Below are 27,722 nucleotides of genomic sequence, written 5' to 3'. Positions count from 1 at the left end.
AACGACTGTTCAGTTACCCTGATGCATTCTGTCCAACTCAGCCTGGCATAATGACCGTTAAGTAACCCAGATGGATTGTGTCTCAGCCTGGTATAACAACTGTTTGGTAACCCTTATGGATTGTGTCTCAGCCTGGTATAATGACTGTTTGGTTACCGTGATGGATTGTGTCTCACTCAGTCTGGTATAACGACTGTTCGGATACCGTGATGGATTGTATCTCAGCCTCGTATAATGACTATTCAGATACGCTGATGTATTGTGTCTCAGACTGGTATAACGACTGTTCAGTTACCCTGATGCATTCTGTCCAACTCAGCCTGGCATAACGACTGTTCAGTAACCCTGATGGATTGTGTCTCACTCAGCCTGCTATAATGACTGTTCAGAAACCCTGATGGATTGTGTCTCACTCAGCATTGTATAATGACTGTTTGGTTACCCTGATGGATTGTGTCTCACTCAGCCTGGTATAAGGACTGTTCGGTTACCCTGATGGATTGTGTCTCACTCAGTCTGGTATAATGACTGTTCGGTTACCCTCATGGATTGTGTCTCACTCAGTCTGGTATAACGACTGTTCGGTTACCCTGATGGATTGTGTCTCAGTCAGCATTGTATAACGACTGTTCGGTTACCCAGATGGATTGTATGTCAGCCTGGTATAACGACTGTTCAGTTACCCTGATGCATTCTGTCCAACTCAGCCTGGCATAATGACCGTTAAGTAACCCAGATGGATTGTGTCTCAGCCTGGTATAACAACTGTTTGGTAACCCTTATGGATTGTGTCTCAGCCTGGTATAATGACTGTTTGGTTACCGTGATGGATTCTGTCTCACTCAGTCTGGTATAACGACTGTTCGGTTACCCTGATGGATTGTGTCTCAGCCTGGTATAATGACTGTTCGGTTACCGTGATGGATTGTATCTCAGCCTCGTATAATGACTGTTCAGATACGCTGATGTATTGTGTCTCAGACTGGTATAACGACTGTTCAGTTACCCTGATGCATTCTGTCCAACTCAGCCTGGCATAATGACTGTTCAGTAACCCTGATGGATTGTGTCTCAGTCAGCCTGCTATATTGACTGTTCAGAAACCCTGATGGATTGTGTCTCAGCCTGGTATAATGACTGATTGGTAACCCTGATGGATTGTGTCTCAGCCTGGTATAATGACTGTTCAGTAACCCTGATGGATTGTGTCTCAGCCTGGTATAACGACTGTGTAGTAACCCTGATGGATTGTGTCTCAGCCTGGTATAACGACTTTTCTGTTAACCTGATGGATTGTGTCTCATTCAGCATTGTATAACGAATGTTCTGTTACGCTGATGGATTGTGTCTCACTCAGTCTGGTACAAAGACTGTTCTGTTACCCTGTTGGATTGTGTCTCACTCAGCATTGTATAACGACTGTACAGTTACCGTGATGGATTGTGTCTCACTGCATCTGGTATAACGACTGTTCTGTTACCCTGACGGATTGTGTCTCACTCAGCATTGTATAACGACTGTACGGTTACCGTGAGGGATTGTGTCTCACTCCATCTGGTATAACGACTGTTCTGTTACCCTGATGGATTGTGTCTCACTCAGCATTGTATAATGACTGTTTGGTTACCGTGATGGATTGTGTCTCACTCCATCTGGTATAACGACTGTTCTGTAACCCTAATGGCTTGTGTCTCACTCCATCTGGTATAACGACTGTTCTGTTACCCAGATGGATTGTGTCTCACTCAGCATTGTATAACGACTGTACGGTTACCGTGATGGATTGTGTCTCACTCCATCTGGTATAACGACTGTTCTGTTACCCTGATGGATTGTGTCTCACTCAGCATTGTATAATGACTGTTTGGTTACCGTGATGGATTGTGTCTCACTCAGCCTGGTATAACGACTGTTCCGTTACCCTGATGGATTGTGTCTCACTCAGTCTGGTATAATGACTGTTCGGTTACCCTCATGGATTGTGTCTCACTCAGTCTGGTATAACGACTGTTCGGTTACCCTGATGGATTGTGTCTCACTCAGTCTGGTATAATGACTGTTCTGTTACCCTGATGGATTGTGTCTCACTCAGTCTGGTATAACGACTGTTCGGTTACCCTCATGGATTGTGTCTCAGCCTCGTATAACGACTGTTTGGTTACCCTGATGCATTCTGTCCAACTCAGCCTCGTATAATGACTGTTTGGTTACCGTGATGGATTGTGTCTCACTCAGCCTGGTATAACGACTGTTCTGTTACCCTGATGGATTGTGTCTCACTCAGCCTGGTATCACGACTGTTCTGTTACCCTGATGGATTGTGTCTCACTCAGTCTGGTACAACGACTGTTCTGTTACCCTGATGGATTGTGTCCCACTCAGCATTGTATAACGACTGTACGGTTACCATGATGGATTGTGTCTCACTCCATCTGGTATAACGACTGTTCTGTTACCCTGATGGATTGTGTCTCACTCAGCATTGTATAATGACTGTTCTGTTACCGTGATGGATTTTGTCTCACTCAGTCTGGTATAATGACTGTTCTGTTACCCTGATGGATTGTGTCTCACTCAGTCTGGTATAACGACTGTTGGGTTACCGTGATGGATTGTGTCTCACTTAGTCTGGTATAATGACTGTTCTGTTACCCTGATGGATTGTGTCTCACTTAGTCTGGTATAATGACTGTTCTGTTACCCTGATGGATTGTGTCTCACTCAGCCTGGTATAACGACTGTTCTGTTACCCTGATGGATTGTGTCTTACTCAGCCTGGTATCACGACTGTTCTGTTACCCTGATAGATTGTGTCTCACTCAGTCTGGTATAACGACTGTTCGGTTACACTCATGCATTGTGTCTCACTCAGACTGGTATAATGACTGTTCTGTTACCGTGATGGATTGTGTCTCACTCAGTCTGGTATAATGACTGTTCTGTTACCCTGATGGATTGTGTCTCACTCAGCATTGTATAATGACTGTTCTGTTACCGTGATGGATTGTGTCTCACTCAGTCTGGTATAATGACTGTTCTGTTACCCTGATGGATTGTGTCTCACTCAGTCTGGTATAACGACTGTTGGGTTACCGTGATGGATTGTGTCTCACTTAGTCTGGTATAATGACTGTTCTGTTACCCTGATGGATTGTGTCTCACTTAGTCTGGTATAATGACTGTTCTGTTACCCTGATGGATTGTGTCTCACTCAGCCTGGTATAACGACTGTTCTGTTACCCTGATGGATTGTGTCTTACTCAGTCTGGTATAACGACTGTTCGGTTACACTCATGGACTGTGTCTCACTCAGTCTGGTATAATGACTGTTCTGTTACCGTGATGGATTGTGTCTCACTCAGTCTGGTATAATGACTGTTCTGTTACCCTGATGGATTGTGTCTCACTCAGTCTGGTATAACGACTGTTGGGTTACCCTGATGGATTGTGTCTCACTTAGTCTGGTATATTGACTGTTCTGTTACCCTGATGGATTGTGTCTCACTCAGTCTGGTATAACGAATGTTCGGTTACCCTCATGGATTGTGTGTCAGCCTCGTATAACGACTGTTTGGTTACCCTGATGCATTCTGTCCAACTCAGCCTCGTATATTGACTGTTCGGTTACCCTGATGGATTGTGTCTCAGTCAGCATTGTATAACGACTGTTCGGTTACCCTGATGGATTGTCTCTCAGCCTGGTATAACGACTGTTCAGTTACCCTGATGCATTCTGTCCAACACAGCCTGGCATAACGACTGTTCAGTAACCGAGATGGATTGTGTCTCAGCCTGGTATAACGACTGTTTGATAACCCTTATGGATTGTGTCTCAGCCTGGTATAATGACTGTTTGGTTACCGTGATGGATTGTGTCTCACTCAGTCTGGTATAACGACTGTTCGGTTACCCTGATGGATTGTGTCTCAAACTGGTATAATGACTGTTCGGTTACCGTGATGGATTGTATCTCAGCCTCGTATAATGACTATTCAGATACGCTGATGTATTGTGTCTCAGACTGGTATAACGACTGTTCAGTTACCCTGATGCATTCTGTCCAACTCAGCCTGGCATAATGACTGTTCAGTAACCCTGATGGATTGTGTCTCACTCAGCCTGCTATAATGACTGTTCAGAAACCCTGATGGATTGTGTCTCAGCCTGGTATAATGACTGTTTGGTAACCCTGATGGATTGTGTCTCAGCCTGGTATAATGACTGTTCAGTAACCCTGATGGATTGTGTCTCAACCTGGTATAACGACTGTTCAGTAACCCTGATGGATTGTGTCTCATTCAGCATTGTATAACGACTGTTCTGTTACGCTGATGGATTGTGTCTCACTGCATCTGGTATAACGACAGTTCTGTTACCCTGACGGATTGTGTCTCACTCCGCATTGTATAACGACTGTTCTGTTACACTGATGGATTGTGTCTCACTCAGCATTGTATAATGACTGTTTGGTTACCGTAATGGATTGTGTCTCAAACAGTCTGGTATAATGGCTGTTCGGTTACCCTGATGGGTTGTGTCTCACTCAGCCTGGTATAACGACTGTTCGGTTACCCTGATGGATTCTGTCTCACTCAGACTGGTATAACGACTGTTCGGTAACCCTGATGGATTGTGTCTCACTCAGCATTGTATAACGACTGTTTGGTTATCGTGATGGATTGTGTCTCGCTCAGCCTGGTAGAATGACTGTTCGGTTACCCTGATGGATTGTGTCTCACTCAGTCTGGTATAACGACTGTTTGGTTACCCTCATGGATTGTGTCTCACTCAGCCTGGTATAACGACTGTTCTGTTATCCTGATGGATTGTGTCTCAATCAGCCTGGTACAATGACTGTTCTGTTACCCTGATGGATTGTGTCTCACTGAGTCTGGTATAACGACTGTTTGGTTACCCTGATGGATTGTGTCTCACTCAGCCTGGTATAACGACTGTTCTGTTACCCTGATGGATTGCGTCTCACTCAGCCTGGTAAAACGACTGTTCGGTTACCCTGATGGATTCTGTCTCACTCAGCATTGTATAACGACTGTTTGGTTACCGTGATGGATTGTGTCTCACTCAGACTGGTATAATTACTGTTGTGTTACCCTGATGGATTATGTCTCACTCAGTCTGGTATAACGATTGTTCGGTTACCCTGACGGATTGTGTCTCACTCAACATTGTATAATGACTGTACGGTTACCGTGATGGATTGTGTCTCACTCCACTTGGCATAACGACTGTTCTGTTACCCTGATGGATTGTGTCTCACTCAGCATTGTATAATGACTGTTTGGTTACCGAGATGGATTGTGTCTCACTCAGCCTGGTATAACGACTGTTCGGTTACCCTGATGGATTGTGTCTCACTCAGTCTGGTATAATGATTGTTCGGTTACCCTCATGGATTGTGTCTCACTCAGTCTGGTATAACGACTGTTCAGTTACCCTGATGGATTGTGTCTCACTCAGTCTGGTATAACGACTGTTCGGTTACCCTCATGGATTGTGTCTCAGCCTCGTATAACGACTGTTTGGTTACCCTGATGCATTCTGTCCAACTCAGCCTCGTATAATGACTGTTTGGTTACCGTGATGGATTGTGTCTCACTCAGTCTGGTATAACGACTGTTCGGTTACCCTGATGGATTGTGTCTCACTCAGACTGGTAGAACGATTGTTCGGTTACCCTGATGGATTGTGTCTCAGTCAGCATTGTATAACGACTGTTCGGTTACCCAGATGGATTGTACCTCAGCCTGGTATAACGACTGTTCAGTTACCCTGATGCATTCTGTCCAACTCAGCCTGGCATAATGACCGTTAAGTAACCCAGATGGATTGTGTCTCAGCCTGGTATAACGACTGTTTGGTAACCCTTATGGATTGTGTCTCAGCCTGGTATAATGACTGTTTGGTTACCGTGATGGATTGTGTCTCACTCAGTCTGGTATAACGACTGTTCGGTTACCCTGATGGATTGTGTCTCAGCCTGGTATAATGACTGTTCGGTTACCGTGATGGATTGTATCTCAGCCTCGTATAATGACTGTTCAGATACGCTGATGTATTGTGTCTCAGACTGGTATAACGACTGTTCAGTTACCCTGATGCATTCTGTCCAACTCAGCCTGGCATAATGACTGTTCAGTAACCCTGATGGATTGTATCTCACTCAGCCTGCTATAATGACTGTTCAGAAACCCTGATGGATTGTGTCTCAGCCTGGTATAATGACTGTTTGGTAACCCTGATGGATTGTGTCTCAGCCTGGTATAATGACTGTTCAGTAACCCTGATGGATTGTGTCTCAGCCTGGTATAACGACTGTTCAGTAACCCTGATGGATTGTGTCTCAGCCTGGTATAACGACTTTTCTGTTACCCTGATGGATTGTGTCTCATTCAGCATTGTATAACGACTGTTCTGTTACGCTGATGGATTGTGTCTCACTCAGTCTGGTAGAACGACTGTTCTGTTACCCTGTTGGATTGTGTCTCACTCAGCATTGTATAACGACTGTACGGTTACCGTGATGGATTGTGTCTCACTGCATCTGGTATAACGACTGTTCTGTTACCCTGACGGATTGTGTCTCACTCAGCATTGTATAACGACTGTACGGTTACCGTGATGGATTGTGTCTCACTCCATCTGGTATAACGACTGTTCTGTTACCCTGATGGATTGTGTCTCACTCAGCATTGTATAATGACTGTTTGGTTACCGTGATGGATTGTGTCTCACTCCATCTGGTATAACGACTGTTCTGTTACCCTAATGGCTTGAGTCTCACTCCATCTGGTATAACGACTGTTCTGTTACCCAGATGGATTGTGTCTCACTCAGCATTGTATAACGACTGTACGGTTACCGTGATGGATTGTGTCTCACTCCATCTGGTATAACGACTGTTCTGTTACCCTGATGGATTGTGTCTCACTCAGCATTGTATAATGACTGTTTGGTTACCGTGATGGATTGTGTCTCACTCAGCCTGGTATAACGACTGTTCGGTTACCCTGATGGATTGTGTCTCACTCAGTCTGGTATAATGACTGTTCGGTTACCCTCATGGATTGTGTCTCACTCAGTCTGGTATAACGACTGTTCGGTTCCCCTGATGGATTCTGTCTCACTCAGCATTGTATAACGACTGTTTGGTTATCGTGATGGATTGTGTCTCGCTCAGCCTGGTATAATGACTGTTCGGTTACCCTGATGGATTGTGTCTCACTCAGTCTGGTATAACGACTGTTTGGTTACCCTCATGGATTGTGTCTCACTCAGCCTGGTATAACGACTGTTCTTTTATCCTGATGGATTGTGTCTCACTCAGCCTGGTACAATGACTGTTCTGTTACCCTGATGGATTGTGTCTCACTCCATCTGGTATGATGACTGTTCTGTTACCCAGATGGATTGTGTCTCACTGAGTCTGGTATAACGACTGTTTGGTTACCCTGATGGATTGTGTCTCACTCAGCCTGGTATAACGACTGTTCTGTTACCCTGATGGATTGCGTCTCACTCAGCCTGGTAAAACGACTGTTCGGTTACCCTGATGGATTCTGTCTCACTCAGCATTGTATAATGACTGTTTGGTTACCGTGATGGATTGTGTCTCACTCAGACTGGTATAATTACTGTTCTGTTACCCTGATGGATTATGTCTCACTCAGTCTGGTATAACGATTGTTCGGTTAGCCTGACGGATTGTGTCTCACTCAACATTGTATAATGACTGTACGGTTACCGTGATGGATTGTGTCTCACTCCACCTGGTATAACGACTGTTCTGTTACCCTGATGGATTGTGTCTCACTCAGTCTGGTATAATGACTGTTCTGTTACCCAGATGGATTGTGTCTCACTCAGCATTGTATAATGACTGTTTGGTTACCGAGATGGATTGTGTCTCACTCAGCCTGGTATAACGACTGTTCGGTTACCCTGATGGATTGTGTCTCACTCAGTCTGGTATAATGATTGTTCGGTTACCCTCATGGATTGTGTCTCACTCAGTCTGGTATAACGACTGTTCGGTTACCCTGATGGATTGTGTCTCACTCAGTCTGGTATAACGACTGTTCGGTTACCCTCATGGATTGTGTCTCAGCCTCGTATAACGACTGTTTGGTTACCCTGATGCATTCTGTCCAACTCAGCCTCGTATAATGACTGTTTGGTTACCGTGATGGATTGTGTCTCACTCAGTCTGGTATAACGACTGTTCGGTTACCCTGATGGATTGTGTCTCACTCAGACTGGTAGAACGACTGTTCGGTTACCCTGATGGATTGTGTCTCAGTCAGCATTGTATAACGACTGTTCGGTTACCCAGATGGATTGTACCTCAGCCTGGTATAACGACTGTTCAGATACCCTGATGCATTCTGTCCAACTGAGCCTGGCATAATGACCGTTAAGTAACCCAGATGGATTGTGTCTCAGCCTGGTATAACGACTGTTTGGCAACCCTTATGGATTGTGTCTCAGCCTGGTATAATGACTGTTTGGTTACCGTGATGGATTGTGTCTCACTCAGTCTGGTATAACGACTGTTCGGTTACCCTGATGGATTGTATCTCAGCCTCGTATAATGACTGTTCAGATACGCTGATGTATTGTGTCTCAGACTGGTATAACGACTGTTCAGTTACCCTGTTGCATTCTGTCCAACTCTGCCTGGCATAATGACTGTTCAGTAACCCTGATGGATTGTGTCTCACTCAGCCTGCTATAATGACTGTTCAGAAACCCTGATGGATTGTGTCTCAGCCTGGTATAATGACTGTTTGGTAACCCTGATGGATTGTGTCTCAGCCTGGTATAATGACTGTTCAGTAACCCTGATGGATTGTGTCTCAGCCTGGTATAACGACTGTTCAGTAACCCTGATGGATTGTGTCTCAGCCTGGTATAACGACTTTTCTGTTACCCTGATGGATTGTGTCTCATTCAGCATTGTATAACGACTGTACGGTTACCGTGATGGATTGTGTCTCACTGCATCTGGTATAACGACTGTTCTGTTACCCTGACGGATTGTGTCTCACTCAGCATTGTATAACGGCTGTACGGTTACCGTGATGGATTGTGTCTCACTCCATCTGGTATAACGACTGTTCTGTTACCCTGATGGATTGTGTCTCACTCAGCATTGTATAATGACTGTTTGGTTACCGTGATGGATTGTGTCTCACTCCATCTGGTATAACGACTGTTCTGTTACCCTAATGGCTTGTGTCTCACTCCATCTGGTATAACGACTGTTCTGTTACCCAGATGGATTGTGTCTCACTCAGCATTGTATAACGACTGTACGGTTACCGTGATGGATTGTGTCTCACTCCATCTGGTATAACGACTGTTCTGTTACCCTGATGGATTGTGTCTCACTCAGCATTGTATAATGACTGTTTGGTTACCGTGATGGATTGTGTCTCACTCAGCCTGGTACAACGACTGTTCGGTTACCCTGATGGATTGTGTCTCACTCAGTCTGGTATAATGACTGTTCGGTTACCCTCATGGATTGTGTCTCACTCAGTCTGGTATAACGACTGTTCGGTTACCCTGATGGATTGTGTCTCAGTCAGCATTGTATAACGACTGTTCGGTTACCCAGATGGATTGTATGTCAGCCTGGTATAACGACTGTTCAGTTACCCTGATGCATTCTGTCCAACTCAGCCTGGCATAATGACCGTTAAGTAACCCAGATGGATTGTGTCTCAGGCTGGTATAACGACTGTTTGGTAACCCTTATGGATTGTGTCTCAGCCTGGTATAATGACTGTTTGGTTACCGTGATGGATTGTGTCTCACTCAGTCTGGTATAACGACTGTTCGGTTACCCTGATGGATTGTGTCTCAGCCTGGTATAATGACTGTTCGGTTACCGTGATGGATTGTATCTCAGCCTCGTATAATGACTGTTCAGATACGCTGATGTATTGTGTCTCAGACTGGTATAACGACTGTTCAGTTACCCTGATGCATTCTGTCCAACTCAGCCTGGCATAATGACTGTTCAGTAACCCTGATGGATTGTGTCTCACTCAGCCTGCTATAATGACTGTTCAGAAACCCTGATGGATTGTGTCTCAGCCTGGTATAATGACTGTTCAGTAACCCTGATGGATTGTGTCTCAGCCTGGTATAACGACTGTTCAGTGACCCTGATGGATTGTGTCTCAGCCTGGTATAACGACTTTTCTGTTACCCTGATGGATTGTGTCTCATTCAGCATTGTATAACGACTGTTCTGTTACGCTGATGGATTGTGTCTCACTCAGTCTGGTACAACGACTGTTCTGTTACCCTGTTGGATTGTGTCTCACTCAGCATTGTATAACGACTGTACGGTTACCGTGATGGATTGTGTCTCACTGCATCTGGTATAACGACTGTTCTGTTACCCTGACGGATTGTGTCTCACTCAGCATTGTATAACGGCTGTACGGTTACCGTGATGGATTGTGTCTCACTCCATCTGGTATAACGACTGTTCTGTTACCCTGATGGATTGTGTCTCACTCAGCATTGTATAATGACTGTTTGGTTACCGTGATGGATTGTGTCTCACTCCATCTGGTATAACGACTGTTCTGTTACCCTAATGGCTTGTGTCTCACTCCATCTGGTATAACGACTGTTCTGTTACCCAGATGGATTGTGTCTCACTCAGCATTGTATAACGACTGTACGGTTACCGTGATGGATTGTGTCTCACTCCATCTGGTATAACGACTGTTCTGTTACCCTGATGGATTGTCTCTCACTCAGCATTGTATAATGACTGTTTGGTTACCGTGATGGATTGTGTCTCACTCAGCCTGGTATAACGACTGTTCGGTTACCCTGATGGATTGTGTCTCACTTAGTCTGGTATAATGACAGTTCGGTTACCCTCATGGATTGTGTCTCACTCAGTCTGGTATAACGACTGTTCGGTTACCCTGATGGATTGTGTCTCACTCAGTCTGGTATAATGACTGTTCTGTTACCCTGATGGATTGTGTCTCACTCAGTCTGGTATAACGACTGTTCGGTTACCCTCATGGATTGTGTCTCAGCCTCGTATAACGACTGTTTGGTTACCCTGATGCATTCTGTCCAACTCAGCCTCGTATAATGACTGTTTGGTTACCGTGATGGATTGTGTCTCACTCAGTCTGGTATAACGACTGTTCGGTTACCCTGATGGATTGTGTCTCATTCAGCATTGTATAACGACTGTTCTGTTACGCTGATGGATTGTGTCTCACTCAGTCTGGTACAACGACTGTTCTGTTACCCTGTTGGATTGTGTCTCACTCAGCATTGTATAACGACTGTACGGTTACCGTGATGGATTGTATCTCACTGCATCTGGTATAACGAAAGTTCTGTTACCCTGACGGATTGTGTCTCACTCCGCATTGTATAACGACTGTTCTGTTACCCTGATGGATTGTGTCTCACTCAGCATTGTTTAATGACTGTTTGGTTACCGTAATGGATTGTGTCTCAAACAGTCTGGTATAATGGCTGTTCGGTTACCCTGATGGATTGTGTCTCACTCAGCTTGGTATAACGACTGTTCGGTTACCCTGATGGATTGTGTCTCACTCAGTCTGGTATAATGACTGTTCGGTTACCCTCATGGATTGTGTCTCACTCAGTCTGGTATAACGACTGTTCGGTTACCCTGATGGATTGTGTCTCAGTCAGCATTGTATAACGACTGTTCTGTTACCCAGATGGATTGTATGTCAGCCTGGTATAACGACTGTTCAGTTACCCTGATGCATTCTGTCCAACTCAGCCTGGCATAATGACCATTAAGTAACCCAGATGGATTGTGTCTCAGCCTGGTATAACGACTGTTTGGTAACCCTTATGGATTGTGTCTCAGCCTGGTATAATGACTGTTCGGTTACCCTGATGGATTGTGTCTCAGCCTGGTATAATGACTGTTCGGTTACCGTGATGGATTGTATCTCAGCCTCGTATAATGACTGTTCAGATACGCTGATGTATTGTGTCTCAGACTGGTATAACGACTGTTCAGTTACCCTGATGCATTCTGTCCAACTCAGCCTGGCATAATGACTGTTCAGTAACCCTGATGGATTGTGTCTCACTCAGCCTGCTATAATGACTGTTCAGAAACCCTGATGGATTGTGTCTCAGCCTGGTATAATGACTGTTTGGTAACCCTGATGGATTGTGTCTCAGCCTGGTATAATGACTGTTCAGTAACCCTGATGGATTGTGTCTCAGCCTGGTATAACGACTGTTCAGTAACCCTGATGGATTGTGTCTCAGCCTCGTATAACGACTTTTCTGTTACCCTGATGGATTGTGTCTCATTCAGCATTGTATAACGACTGTTCTGTTACGCTGATGGATTGTGTCTCACTCAGTCTGGTACAACGACTGTTCTGTTACCCTGTTGGATTGTGTCTCACTCAGCATTGTATAACGACTGTACGGTTACCGTGATGGATTGTGTCTCACTGCATCTGGTATAACGACTGTTCTGTTACCCTGACGGATTGTGTCTCACTCAGCATTGTATAACGACTGTACGGTTACCGTGATGGATTGTGTCTCACTCCATCTGGTATAACGACTGTTCAGTAACCCTGATGGATTGTGTCTCAGCCTGGTATAACGACTTTTCTGTTACCCTGATGGATTGTGTCTCATTCAGCATTGTATAACGACTGTTCTGTTACGCTGATGGATTGTGTCTCACTCAGTCTGGTACAACGACTGTTCTGTTACCCTGTTGGATTGTGTCTCACTCAGCATTGTATAACGACTGTACGGTTACCGTGATGGATTGTGTCTCACTGCATCTGGTATAACGACTGTTCTGTTACCCTGACGGATTGTGTCTCACTCAGCATTGTATAACGGCTGTACGGTTACCGTGATGGATTGTGTCTCACTCCATCTTTTATAACGACTGTTCTGTTACCCTGATGGATTGTGTCTCACTCAGCATTGTATAATGACTGTTTGGTTACCGTGATGGATTGTGTCTCACTCCATCTGGTATAACGACTGTTCTGTTACCCTAATGGCTTGTGTCTCACTCCATCTGGTATAACGACTGTTCTGTTACCCAGATGGATTGTGTCTCACTCAGCATTGTATAACGACTGTACGGTTACCGTGATGGATTGTGTCTCACTCCATCTGGTATAACGACTGTTCTGTTACCCTGATGGATTGTGTCTCACTCAGCATTGTATAATGACTGTTTGGTTACCGTGATGGATTGTGTCTCACTCAGCCTGGTATAACGACTGTTCGGTTACCCTGATGGATTGTGTCTCACTTAGTCTGGTATAATGACTGATCGGTTACCCTCATGGATTGTGTCTCACTCAGTCTGGTATAACGACTGTTCGGTTACCCTGATGGATTGTGTCTCACTCAGTCTGGTATAATGACTGTTCTGTTACCCTGATGGATTGTGTCTCACTCAGTCTGGTATAACGACTGTTCGGTTACCCTCATGGATTGTGTCTCAGCCTCGTATAACGACTGTTTGGTTACCCTGATGCATTCTGTCCAACTCAGCCTCGTATAATGACTGTTTGGTTACCGTGATGGATTGTGTCTCACTCAGTCTGGTATAACGACTGTTCGGTTACCCTGATGGATTGTGTCTCATTCAGCATTGTATAACGACTGTTCTGTTACCCTGTTGGATTGTGTCTCACTCCGCATTGTATAACGACTGTTCTGTTACCCTGATGGATTGTGTCTCACTCAGCATTGTTTAATGACTGTTTGGTTACCGTAATGGATTGTGTCTCAAACAGTCTGGTATAATGGCTGTTCGGTTACCCTGATGGATTGTGTCTCACTCAGCCTGGTATAACGACTGTTCGGTTACCCTGATGGATTCTGTCTCACTCAGACTGGTATAACGACTGTTCGGTAACCCTGATGGATTGTGTCTCACTCAGTCTGGTATAACGACTGTTCGGTTACCCTGATGGATACTGTCTCACTCAGCATTGTACAACGACTGTTTGGTTATCGTGATGGATTGTGTCTCGCTCAGCCTGGTATAATGACTGTTCAGTTACCCTGATGGATTGTGTCTCACTCAGACTGGTATAACAACTGTTTGGTTACCCTCATGGATTGTGTCTCACTCAGCCTGGTATAACGACTGTTCTGTTATCCTGACGGATTGTGTCTCACTCAGCCTGGTACAATGACTGTTCTGTTACCCTGATGGATTGTGTCTCACTCCATCTGGTATGATGACTGTTCTGTTACCCAGATGGATTGTGTCTCACTGAGTCTGGTATAACGACTGTTTGGTTACCCTGATGGATTCTGTCTCACTCAGCATTGTATAACGACTGTTTGGTTACCGTGATGGATTGTGTCTCACTCAGACTGGTATAATTACTGTTCTGTTACCCTGATGGATTATGTCTCACTCAGTCTGGTATAACGATTGTTCGGTTACCCTGATGGATTGTGTCTCACTCAGCATTGTATAATGACTGTTTGGTTACCGTGATGGATTGTGTCTCACTCCATCTGGTATAACGACTGTTCTGTTACCATGATGGATTGTGTCTCACTCAGCATTGTATAATGACTGTTTGGTTACCGTGATGGATTGTGTCTCACTCAGCCTGGTATAACGACTGTTCGGTTACCCTGATGGATTGTGTCTCACTCAGTCTGGTATAACGACTGTTCGGTTACCCTGATGGATTGTGTCTCACTCAGTCTGGTATAATGACTGTTCTGTTACCCTGATGGATTGTGACTCACTCAGTCTGGTATAACGACTGTTCGGTTACCGTGATGGATTGTATCTCAGCCTCGTATAATGACTGTTCAGATACGCTGATGTATTGTGTCTCAGACTGGTATAACGACTGTTCAGTAACCCTGATGGATTGTGTCTCACTCAGCCTGCTATAATGACTGTTCAGAAACCCTGATGGATTGTGTCTCAGCCTGGTATAATGACTGTTTGGTAACCCTGATGGATTGTGTCTCAGCTGGTATAATGACTGTTCAGTAACACTGATGGATTGTGTCTCACTCAGTCTGGTATAACGACTGTTCGGTTACCCTCATGGATTGTGTCTCAGCCTCGTATAACGACTGTTTGGTTACCCTGATGCATTCTGTCCAACTCAGCCTCGTATAATGACTGTTTGGTTACCGTGATGGATTGTGTCTCACTCAGTCTGGTATAACGACTGTTCGGTTACCCTGATGGATTGTGTCTCACTCAGACTGGTAGAACGACTGTTCGGTTACCCTGATGGGTTGTGTCTCAGTCAGCATTGTATAACGACTGTTCGGTTACCCAGATGGATTGTATCTCAGCCTGGTATAACGACTGTTCAGTTACCCTGATGCATTCTGTCCAACTCAGCCTGGCATAACGACGGTTAAGTAACCCAGATGGATTGTGTCTCAGTCTGGTATAACGACTGTTTGGTAACCCTTATGGATTGTGTCTCAGCCTGGTATAATGACTGTTTGGTTACCGTGATGGATTGTGTCTCACTCAGCCTGGTATAACGACTGTTCGGTTACCCTGATGGATTGTGTCTCACTCAGTCTGGTATAATGACTGTTCGGTTACCCTCATGGATTGTGTCTCACTCAGTCTGGTATAACGACTGTTCGGTTACCCTGATGGATTTTGTCTCAGTCAGTCTGGTATAATGACTGTTCTGTTACCCTGATGGATTGTGTCTCACTCAGTCTGGTATAACGACTGTTCGGTTACCCTCATGGATTGTGTCGCAGCCTCGTATAACGACTGTTTGGTTACCCTGATGCATTCTGTCCAACTGAGCCTCGTATAATGACAGTTTCGTTACCGTGATGGATTGTGTCTCACTCAGTCTGGTATAACGATTGTTCGGTTACCCTGATGGATTGTGTCTCACTCAGACTGGTAGAACGACTGTTCGGTTACCCTGATGGATTGTGTCTCAGTCAGCATTGTATAACGAGTGTTCGGTTACCCTGATGGATTGTGTCTCATTCAGCATTGTATAACGACTGTTCTGTTACGCTGATGGATTGTGTCTCACTCAGTCTGGTACAACGACTGTTCTGTTACCCTGTTGTATTGTGTCTCACTCAGCATTGTATAACGACTGTACGGTTACCGTGATGGATTGTGTCTCACTGCATCTGGTATAACGACTGTTCTGTTACCCTGATGGATTGTGTCTCACTCAGCATTGTATAACGACTGTACGGTTACCGTGATGGATTGTGTCTCACTCCATCTGGTATAACGACTGTTCTGTTACCCTGATGGATTGTGTCTCACTCAGCATTGTATAATGACTGTTTGGTTACCGTGATGGATTGTGTCTCACTCCATCTGGTATAACGACTGTTCTGTTACCCTAATGGCTTGTGTCTCACTCCATCTGGTATAACGACTGTTCTGTTACCCAGATGGATTGTGTCTCACTCAGCATTGTATAACGACTGTACGGTTACCGTGATGGATTGTGTCTCACTCCATCTGGTATAACGACTGTTCTGTTACCCTAATGGCTTGTGTCTCACTCCATCTGGTATAACGACTGTTCTGTTACCCAGATGGATTGTGTCTCACTCAGCATTGTATAACGACTGTACGGTTACCGTGATGGATTGTGTCTCACTCCATCTGGTATAACGACTGTTCTGTTACCCTGATGGATTGTGTCTCACTCAGCATTGTATAATGACTGTTTGGTTACCGTGATGGATTGTGTCTCACTCAGCCTGGTATAACGACTGTTCGGTTACCCTGATGGATTGTGTCTCACTCAGTCTGGTATAATGACTGTTTGGTTACCCTCATGGATTGTGTCTCACTCAGTCTGGTATAACGACTCTTCGGTTACCCTGATGGATTGTGTCTCACTCAGTCTGGTATAATTACTGTTCTGTTACCCTGATGGATTGTGTCTCACTCAGTCTGGTATAACGACTGTTCGGTTACCCTCATGGATTGTGTCTCAGCCTCGTATAACGACTGTTTGGTTACCCTGATGCATTCTGTCCAACTCAGCCTCGTATAATGACTGTTTGGTTACCGTGATGGATTGTGTCTCACTCAGTCTGGTATAACGACTGTTCGGTTACCCTGATGGATTGTGTCTCATTCAGCATTGTATAACGACTGTTCTGTTACGCTGATGGATTGTGTCTCACTCAGTCTGGTACAACGACTGTTCTGTTACCCTGTTGGATTGTGTCTCACTCAGCATTGTATAACGACTGTACGGTTACCGTGATGGATTGTGTCTCACTGCATCTGGTATAACCACAGTTCTGTTACCCTGACGGATTGTGTCTCACTCAGCATTGTTTAATGACTGTTTGGTTACCGTAATGGATTGTGTCTCAAACAGTCTGGTATAATGGCTGTTCGGTTACCCTGATGGATTGTGTCTCACTCAGCCTGGTATAACGACTGTTCGGTTACCCTGATGGATTCTGTCTCACTCAGACTGGTATAACGATTGTTCGGTTACCCTGATGGATTGTGTCTCACTCAGACTGGTAGAACGACTGTTCGGTTACCCTGATGGATTGTGTCTCAGTCAGCATTGTATAACGAGTGTTCGGTTACCCTGATGGATTGTGTCTCATTCAGCATTGTATAACGACTGTTCTGTTACGCTGATGGATTGTGTCTCACTCAGTCTGGTACAACGACTGTTCTGTTACCCTGTTGTATTGTGTCTCACTCAGCATTGTATAACGACTGTACGGTTACCGTGATGGATTGTGTCTCACTGCATCTGGTATAACGACTGTTCTGTTACCCTGATGGATTGTGTCTCACTCAGCATTGTATAACGACTGTACGGTTACCGTGATGGATTGTGTCTCACTCCATCTGGTATAACGACTGTTCTGTTACCCTGATGGATTGTGTCTCACTCAGCATTGTATAATGACTGTTTGGTTACCGTGATGGATTGTGTCTCACTCCATCTGGTATAACGACTGTTCTGTTACCCTAATGGCTTGTGTCTCACTCCATCTGGTATAACGACTGTTCTGTTACCCAGATGGATTGTGTCTCACTCAGCATTGTATAACGACTGTACGGTTACCGTGATGGATTGTGTCTCACTCCATCTGGTATAACGACTGTTCTGTTACCCTAATGGCTTGTGTCTCACTCCATCTGGTATAACGACTGTTCTGTTACCCAGATGGATTGTGTCTCACTCAGCATTGTATAACGACTGTACGGTTACCGTGATGGATTGTGTCTCACTCCATCTGGTATAACGACTGTTCTGTTACCCTGATGGATTGTGTCTCACTCAGCATTGTATAATGACTGTTTGGTTACCGTGATGGATTGTGTCTCACTCAGCCTGGTATAACGACTGTTCGGTTACCCTGATGGATTGTGTCTCACTCAGTCTGGTATAATGACTGTTTGGTTACCCTCATGGATTGTGTCTCACTCAGTCTGGTATAACGACTCTTCGGTTACCCTGATGGATTGTGTCTCACTCAGTCTGGTATAATTACTGTTCTGTTACCCTGATGGATTGTGTCTCACTCAGTCTGGTATAACGACTGTTCGGTTACCCTCATGGATTGTGTCTCAGCCTCGTATAACGACTGTTTGGTTACCCTGATGCATTCTGTCCAACTCAGCCTCGTATAATGACTGTTTGGTTACCGTGATGGATTGTGTCTCACTCAGTCTGGTATAACGACTGTTCGGTTACCCTGATGGATTGTGTCTCATTCAGCATTGTATAACGACTGTTCTGTTACGCTGATGGATTGTGTCTCACTCAGTCTGGTACAACGACTGTTCTGTTACCCTGTTGGATTGTGTCTCACTCAGCATTGTATAACGACTGTACGGTTACCGTGATGGATTGTGTCTCACTGCATCTGGTATAACCACAGTTCTGTTACCCTGACGGATTGTGTCTCACTCCGCATTGTATAACGACTGTTCTGTTACCCTGATGGATTGTGTCTCACTCAGCATTGTTTAATGACTGTTTGGTTACCGTAATGGATTGTGTCTCAAACAGTCTGGTATAATGGCTGTTCGGTTACCCTGATGGATTGTGTCTCACTCAGCCTGGTATAACGACTGTTCGGTTACCCTGATGGATTCTGTCTCACTCAAACTGGTATAACGACTGTTCGGTAACCCTGATGGATTGTGTCTCACTCAGTCTAGTATAACGACTGTTCGGTTACCCAGATGGATTGGGTCTCACTCAGCATTGTATAACGACTGTACGGTTACCGTGATGGATTGTGTCTCACTCCATCTGGTATAACGACTGTTCTGTTACCCTAATGGCTTGTGTCTCACTCCATCTGGTATAACGACTGTTCTGTTACCCAGATGGATTGTGTCTCACTCAGCATTGTATAACGACTGTACGGTTACCGTGATGGATTGTGTCTCACTCCATCTGGTATAACGACTGTTCTGTTACCCTGATGGATTGTGTCTCACTCAGCATTGTATAATGACTGTTTGGTTACCGTGATGGATTGTGTCTCACTCAGCCTGGTATAACGACTGTTCGGTTACCCTGATGGATTGTGTCTCACTCAGTCTGGTATAATGACTGTTTGGTTACCCTCATGGATTGTGTCTCACTCAGTCTGGTATAACGACTCTTCGGTTACCCTGATGGATTGTGTCTCACTCAGTCTGGTATAATTACTGTTCTGTTACCCTGATGGATTGTGTCTCACTCAGTCTGGTATAACGACTGTTCGGTTACCCTCATGGATTGTGTCTCAGCCTCGTATAACGACTGTTTGGTTACCCTGATGCATTCTGTCCAACTCAGCCTCGTATAATGACTGTTTGGTTACCGTGATGGATTGTGTCTCACTCAGTCTGGTATAACGACTGTTCGGTTACCCTGATGGATTGTGTCTCATTCAGCATTGTATAACGACTGTTCTGTTACGCTGATGGATTGTGTCTCACTCAGTCTGGTACAACGACTGTTCTGTTACCCTGTTGGATTGTGTCTCACTCAGCATTGTATAACGACTGTACGGTTACCGTGATGGATTGTGTCTCACTGCATCTGGTATAACCACAGTTCTGTTACCCTGACGGATTGTGTCTCACTCCGCATTGTATAACGACTGTTCTGTTACCCTGATGGATTGTGTCTCACTCAGCATTGTTTAATGACTGTTTGGTTACCGTAATGGATTGTGTCTCAAACAGTCTGGTATAATGCCTGTTCGGTTACCCTGATGGATTGTGTCTCACTCAGCCTGGTATAACGACTGTTCGGTTACCCTGATGGATTCTGTCTCACTCAGACTGGTATAACGACTGTTCGGTAACCCTGATGGATTGTGTCTCACTCAGTCTGGTATAAAGACTGTTCGGTTACCCTGATGGATTCTGTCTCACTCAGCATTGTATAACGATTGTTTGGTTATCGTGATGGATTGTGTCTCGCTCAGCCTGGTATAATGACTGTTTGGTTACCCTGATGGATTGTGTCTCACTCAGTCTGGTATAACAACTGTTTGGTTACCCTCATGGATTGTGTCTCACTCAGCCTGGTATAACGACTGTTCTGTTATCCTGATGGATTGTGTCTCACTCAGCCTGGTACAATGACTGTTCTGTTACCCTGATGGATTGTGTCTCACTCCATGTGGTATGATGACTGTTCTGTTACCCAGATGGATTGTGTCTCACTGAGTCTGGTATAACGACTGTTTGGTTACCCTGATGGATTGTGTCTCACTCAGCCTGGTATAACGACTGTTCTGTTACCCTGATGGATTGCGTCTCTGTCAGCCTGGTATAACGACTGTTCGGATACCCTGATGGATTCTGTCTCACTCAGCATTGTATAACGACTGTTTGGTTACCGTGATGGATTGTGTCTCACTCAGACTGGTATAATTACTGTTCTGTTACCCTGATGGATTATGTCTCACTCAGTCTGGTATAACGATTGTTCGGTTACCCTGACGGATTCTGTCTCACTCAGCATTGTATAACGACTGTTCTGTTACCCTGATGGATTGTGCCTCACTCAGACTGGTAGAACGACTGTTCGGTTACCCTGATGGATTGTGTCTCAGTCAGCATTGTATAACGACTGTTCGGTTACCCAGATGGATTGTATCTCAGCCTGGTATAACGACTGTTCAGTTACCCTGATGCATTCTGTCCAACTCAGCCTGGCATAACGACCTTTAAGTAACCCAGATGGATTGTGTCTCAGCCTGGTATAACGACTGTTTGGTAACCCTTATGGATTGTGTCTCAGCCTGGTATAATGACTGTTTGGTTACCGTGATGGATTGTGTCTCACTCAGTCTGGTATAACGACTGTTCGGTTACCGTGATGGATTGTGTCTCAGCCTGGTATAATGACTGTTCGGTTACCGTGATGGATTGTGTCTCACTCAGCCTGGTATAACGACTGTCCGGTTACCCTCATGGATTGTGTCTCATTCAGCCTGGTATAACGACTGTTCGGTTACCATCATGGATTGTGTCTCACTCGGTCTGGTATAATGACTGTTCGGTTACCCTGATGGATTGTGTCTCACTCAGTCTGGTATAACGACTGTTCGGTTACCCTGATGGATTGTGTCTCACTGCATCTGGTATAACGACTGTTCTGTTACCCTGATGGATTGTGTCTCACTCAGCATTGTATAACGACTGTACGGTTACCGTGATGGATTGTGTCTCACTCCATCTGGTATAACGACTGTTCTGTTACCCTGATGGATTGTGTCTCACTCAGCATTGTATAATGACTGTTTGGTTACCGTGATGGATTGTGTCTCACTCAGTCTGGTATAACGACTGTTCGGTTACCGTGATGGATTGTGTCTCAGCCTGGTATAACGACTGTTCGGTTGCCCTGATGGATTTTGTCTCACTCAGTCTGGTACAACGTCTGTTCTGTTACCCTGATGGATTGTGTCTCACTCAGCATCGTATAACGACTGTACGGTTACAGTGATGGAATGTATCTCACTCCATCTGGTATAACAACTGTTCTGTTACCATGATGGGTGTTGTCTCACTCAGCATTGTATAACGACTGTTCGGTAAACCTGATGGATTGTGTTTCAGCCTGGTATAATGACTGTTCAGTTACCCTCATGGATTGTGTCCTACTCAGCCTGTTATAATGACTGTTCCGTTACCCTGATGGATTGTGTCTCACAGAGTCTGGTATAATGACTATTCAGTTACCCTGATGGATTGTGTCTCACTCAGTCTGGTATAACGACTGTTCGGTAACCCTGATGGATTGTGTCTCAGCCTGGTATAATGACAGTTCGGTTACCCTGATGGATTGTGTCTCAGCCTCGTATAACGACTGTTTGGTTACCCTGATTCATTGTTTCCAACTCAGCCTCGTATAATGACTGTTCGGTTACCCTGATGGATTGTGTCTCAGTCAGCATTGTATAACGACTGTTCGGTTACCCTGATAGATTGTCTATCAGCCTGGTATAACGACTGTTTGGGTACGCTGATGTATTGTGTCTTAGCCTGGTATAACGACTGTTCGGTTACCCTGATGCATTCTGTCCAACTCAGCCTGGCATAAAGACTGTTCAGTAACCCTGATGGATTGTGTCTCAGCCTGGTATAATGACTGTTCGGTTACCGTGATGGATTGTGTCTCAGCCTGGTATATTGACTGTTCGGTTAACGTGTGGATTGTGTCTCAGCCTGGTATAACGACTGTTCGGTTGCCCTGATGGATTTTGTCTCACTCAGCCTGGTATAACTACTGTTCTGTTACCCTGATGGATTGTGTCTCACTCAGCCTGGTATAACGACTGTTTGGTTACCCTGATCGATTGTGTCTCAGCCTGGTATATTGACTGTTCGGTTAACGTGTGGATTGTGTCTCAGCCTGGTATAACTACTGTTCGGTAACCCTGATGGATTGTGTCTCAGCCTGGTATAATGACTGTTCTGCTACCCTGATGGATTGTGTCTCAGCCTGGTATAATGAATGTTCTGTTATCCTGATGGATTGCGTCTCACTCAGCCTGGTATAATGACTGTTCTGTTACCCTGATGGATTATGTCTCAATCAGTCTGGTATAACGACTGTTCGGTTACCCTCATGGATTGTGTCTCACTCAGACTGGTAGAACGACTGTTCTGTTACCCTGATGGATTGTGTCTCACTCAGCATTGTATAACGACTGTACGGTTACCCTGATGGATTGTGTCTCAGTCAGCATTGTATAACGACTGTTCGGTTACCCTCATGGATTGTGTCTCACTCAGACTGGTAGAACGACTGTTCTGTTACCCTGATGGATTGTGTCTCACTCAGCATTGTATAACGACTGTACGGTTACCCTGATGGATTGTGTCTCAGTCAGCATTGTATAACGACTGTTCGGTTACCCTGATGGATTGTCTCTCAGCCTGGTATAACTACTGTTTGGATACACTGATATATTGTGTCTCAGCCTGGTATAACGACAGTTCAGTTACCCTGATGCATTCTGTCCAACTCAGCCTGGCATAGCCACTGTTCAGTAACCCAGATGGATTGTGTCTCAGCCTGGTATAACGACATGTTTGGTAACCCTGATGGATTGTGTCTCAGCCTGGTATAATGACTGTTCGGTTACCGTGATGGATTGTGTCTCAGCCTGGTATAATGACTGTTCGGTTACCGTGATGGATTGTGTCTCACTCAGCCTGGTATAACGACTGTTCGGTTACCCTCATGGATTGTGTCTCATTCAGCCTGGTATAACGACTGTTCGGTTACCATCATGGATTGTGTCTCACTCGGTCTGGTATAATGACTGTTCGGTTACCCTCATGGATTGTGTCTCACTCAGTCTGGTATAACGACTGTTCTGTTAACCTGATGGATTGTGTCTCTCTCAGCCTGGTACAATGACTGTTCTGTTACCCTGATGGATTGTGTCTCACTCAGCATTGTATAACGACTGTACGGTTACCCTGATGGATTGTGTCTCACTCAGCATTGTATAACGACTGTACGGTTACCCTGATGGATTGTGTCTCACTCAGACTGGAATAACGACTGTTTGGTTACCGTGATGGATTGTGTCTCACTCCATCTGGTATAACGACTGTTCTGTTACCCTCATGGATTGTGTCTCACTCCATCTGCTATAACGACTGTTCTGTTACCCTCATGGATTGTGTCTCACTCCATCTGGTATAACGACTGTTCTGCTACCCTGATGGATTGTGTCTGACTCAGTCTGGTACATCGACTGTTCTGTTACCCTGATGCATTGTGTCTCACTCAGCATTGTATAACGACTCTACAGTTAGCGTGATGGATTGTGTTTCACTTTATCTGGTATAACGACTGTTCTGTTACTCTGATGGACTGTGTCTCACTCCATCTGGTATAACGACTGTTATGTTACTCTGATGGATTGTGTCTCACTCCATCTGGTATAACGACTGTTCTGTTACCCTGATGGATTGTGTCTCACTCAGTCTGGTACATCGACTGTTCTGTTACCCTGATGGATTGTGTCTCACTCAGCATTGTATAACGACTGTACAGTTACCGTGATGGATTGTGTCTCACTTTATCTGGTATAACGACTGTTCTGTTACCCTGATGGATTGTGTCTCACTCTGCATTTTATAACGACTGTTCTGTTACCCTGATGGATTGTGTCTCACTCAGACTGGCATAATGACTGTTCCGTTACCCTGATGGATTGTGTCTCACTTAGTATGGTATAATGACTGTTCTGTTACCCTGATTGATTGTGTCTCAATAAGTCTGGTATAATGACTGTTCTGTTACCCTGATGGATTGTGCCTCAATCAGACTGGTATAATGACTGTTCTGTTACCCTGATGGATTGTGTCTCACTAAGACTGGTATAATGACTGTTCCGTTACCCTGATGGATTGTGTCTCACTCAGACTGGTATAATGACTGTTCTGTTACCCTGATTGATTGTGTCTCAATCAGACTGGTATAATGACTGTTCTGTTACCCTGATGGATTGTGTCTCACTCAGCATTGTATAACGACTGTTCAGTTACCCTGATGAATTGTGTCTCACTCAGTCTGGTATAACGACTGTTCGGTTACCCTGATGGATTGTGTCTCAATCAGACTGGTATAATGACTGTTCTGTTACCCTGATGGATTGCGTCTCACTCAACCTGGTATAACGACTGTTCGGTTACCCTGATGGATTCTGTCTCACTCAGCATTGTATAACGACTGTTTGGTTACCGTGATGGATTGTGTCTCACTCAGACTGGTATAATGACTGTTCTGTTACCCTGATGGATTATGTCTCACTCAGTCTGGTATAACGACTGTTCGGTTACCCTCATGGATTGTGTCTCACTCAGACTGGTAGAACGACTTTTTGGTTACCCTGATGGATTGTCTCTCAGCCTGGTATAACTACTGTTTGGATACACTGATATATTGTGTCTCAGCCTGGTATAACGACAGTTCAGTTACCCTGATGCATTCTGTCCAACTCAGCCTGGCATAACGACTGTTCAGTAACCCAGATGGATTGTGTCTCAGCCTGGTATAACGACTGTTTGGTAACCCTGATGGATTGTGTCTCAGCCTGGTATAATGACTGTTCGGTTACCCTGATGGATTGTCTCTCAGCCTGGTATAACTACTGTTTGGATACACTGATATATTGTGTCTCAGCCTGGTATAACGACAGTTCAGTTACCCTGATGCATTCTGTCCAACTCAGCCTGGCATAGCCACTGTTCAGTAACCCAGATGGATTGTGTCTCAGCCTGGTATAACGACTGTTTGGTAACCCTGATGGATTGTGTCTCAGCCTGGTATAATGACTGTTCGGTTACCGTGATGGATTGTGTCTCAGCCTGGTAGAACGAGTGTTCGGTTACCCTGATGGATTGTGTCTCAGTCAGCATTGTATAACGACCGTTCGGTTACCCTGATGGATTGTCTCTCAGCCTGGTATAACTACTGTTTGGATACACTGATATATTGTGTCTCAGCCTGGTATAACGACAGTTCAGTTACCCTGATGCATTCTGTCCAACTCAGCCTGGCATAGCCACTGTTTAGTAACCCAGATGGATTGTGTCTCAGCCTGGTATAACGACTGTTTGGTAACCCTGATGGATTGTGTCTCAGCCTGGTATAATGACTGTTCGGTTACCGTGATGGATTGTGTCTCAGCCTGGTATAATGACTGTTTGGTTACCCTGATCGATTGTGTCTCAGCCTGGTATATTGACTGTTCGGTTAATGTGTGGAATGTGTCTCAGCCTGGTATAACGACTGTTCGGTAACCCTGATGGATTGTGTCTCAGACTGGTATAATGACTGTTCTGCTACCCTGATGGTTTGTGTCTCAGCCTGGTATAACGAATGTTCTGTTATCCTGATGGATTGCGTCTCACTCAGCCTGGTATAACGACTGTTCTGTTACCCTGATGGATTGTGTCTCACTCAGTCTGGTACAACTTCTGTTCTGTTACCCTGATGGATTTTGTCTCACTCAGCCTGGTATAACGACTGTTCTGTTACCCTGATGGATTGTGTCTCACTCAGTCTGGTACAACGTCTGTTCTGTTACCCTGATGGATTGTGTCTCACTCAGCATCGTATAACGACTGTACGGTTACAGTGATGGAATGTATCTCACTCCATCTGGTATAACAACTGTTCTGTTACCATGATGGATGTTGTCTCACTCAACATTGTATAACGACTGTTCGGTAAACCTGATGGATTGTGTCTCAGCCTGGTATAACGACTGTTCAGTTACCCTCATGGATTGTGTCCTACTCAGCCTGTTATAATGACTGTTCCGTTACCCTGATGGATTGTGTCTCACACAGTCTGGTATAATGACTATTCGGTTACCCTGATGGATTGTGTCTCACTCAGTCTGGTATAACGACTGTTCGGTAACCCTGATGGATAGTGTCTCAGCCTGGTATATTGACAGTTCGGTTACCCTGATGGATTGTGTCTCAGCCTCGTATAACGACTGTTTGGTTACCCTGATTCATTCTTTCCAACTCAGCCTCGTATAATGACTGTTCGGTTACCCTGATGGATTGTGTCTCAGTCAGCATTGTATAACGACTGTTCGGTTACCCTGATAGATTGTCTATCAGCCTGGTATAACGACTGTTTGGGTACGCTGATGTATTGTGTCTTAGCCTGGTATAACGACTGTTCGGTTACCCTGATGCATTCTGTCCAACTCAGCCTGGCATAAAGACTGTTCAGTAACCCTGATGGATTGTGTCTCAGCATGGAATAATGACAGTTTGGTTACCCTGATTCATTCTTTCCAACTCAGCCTCGTACAATGACTGTTCGGTTACCCTGTTGGATTGTGTCTCAGTCAGCCTGGTATAACGACTGTTCGGTTATCCTGATGGATTGTCTATCAGCCAGGTATAACGACTGTTCGGGTACGCTGATGTATTGTGTCTCAGCCTGGTATAATGACAGTTCGGTTACCCTGATGTTTGGTGGCTCACTCAGTCTGGTCCAACGCCTGTTCTGTTACGCTGATGGATTGTGTCTCACTCAGCATTGTATAACGACCGTATGGTTACCGTGATGGATTGTGTCTCACCACATCTGGTATAACGACTGTTCTGTTACCCTGATGGATTGTGTCTGACTCAGTCTGGTACATCGACTGTTCTG

Source organism: Hypanus sabinus, chromosome 2, assembly GCF_030144855.1.
Source record: "Hypanus sabinus isolate sHypSab1 chromosome 2, sHypSab1.hap1, whole genome shotgun sequence".
Classification (NCBI taxonomy): domain Eukaryota; kingdom Metazoa; phylum Chordata; class Chondrichthyes; order Myliobatiformes; family Dasyatidae; genus Hypanus; species Hypanus sabinus.
This window is presented reverse-complemented; position numbering follows the sequence as displayed.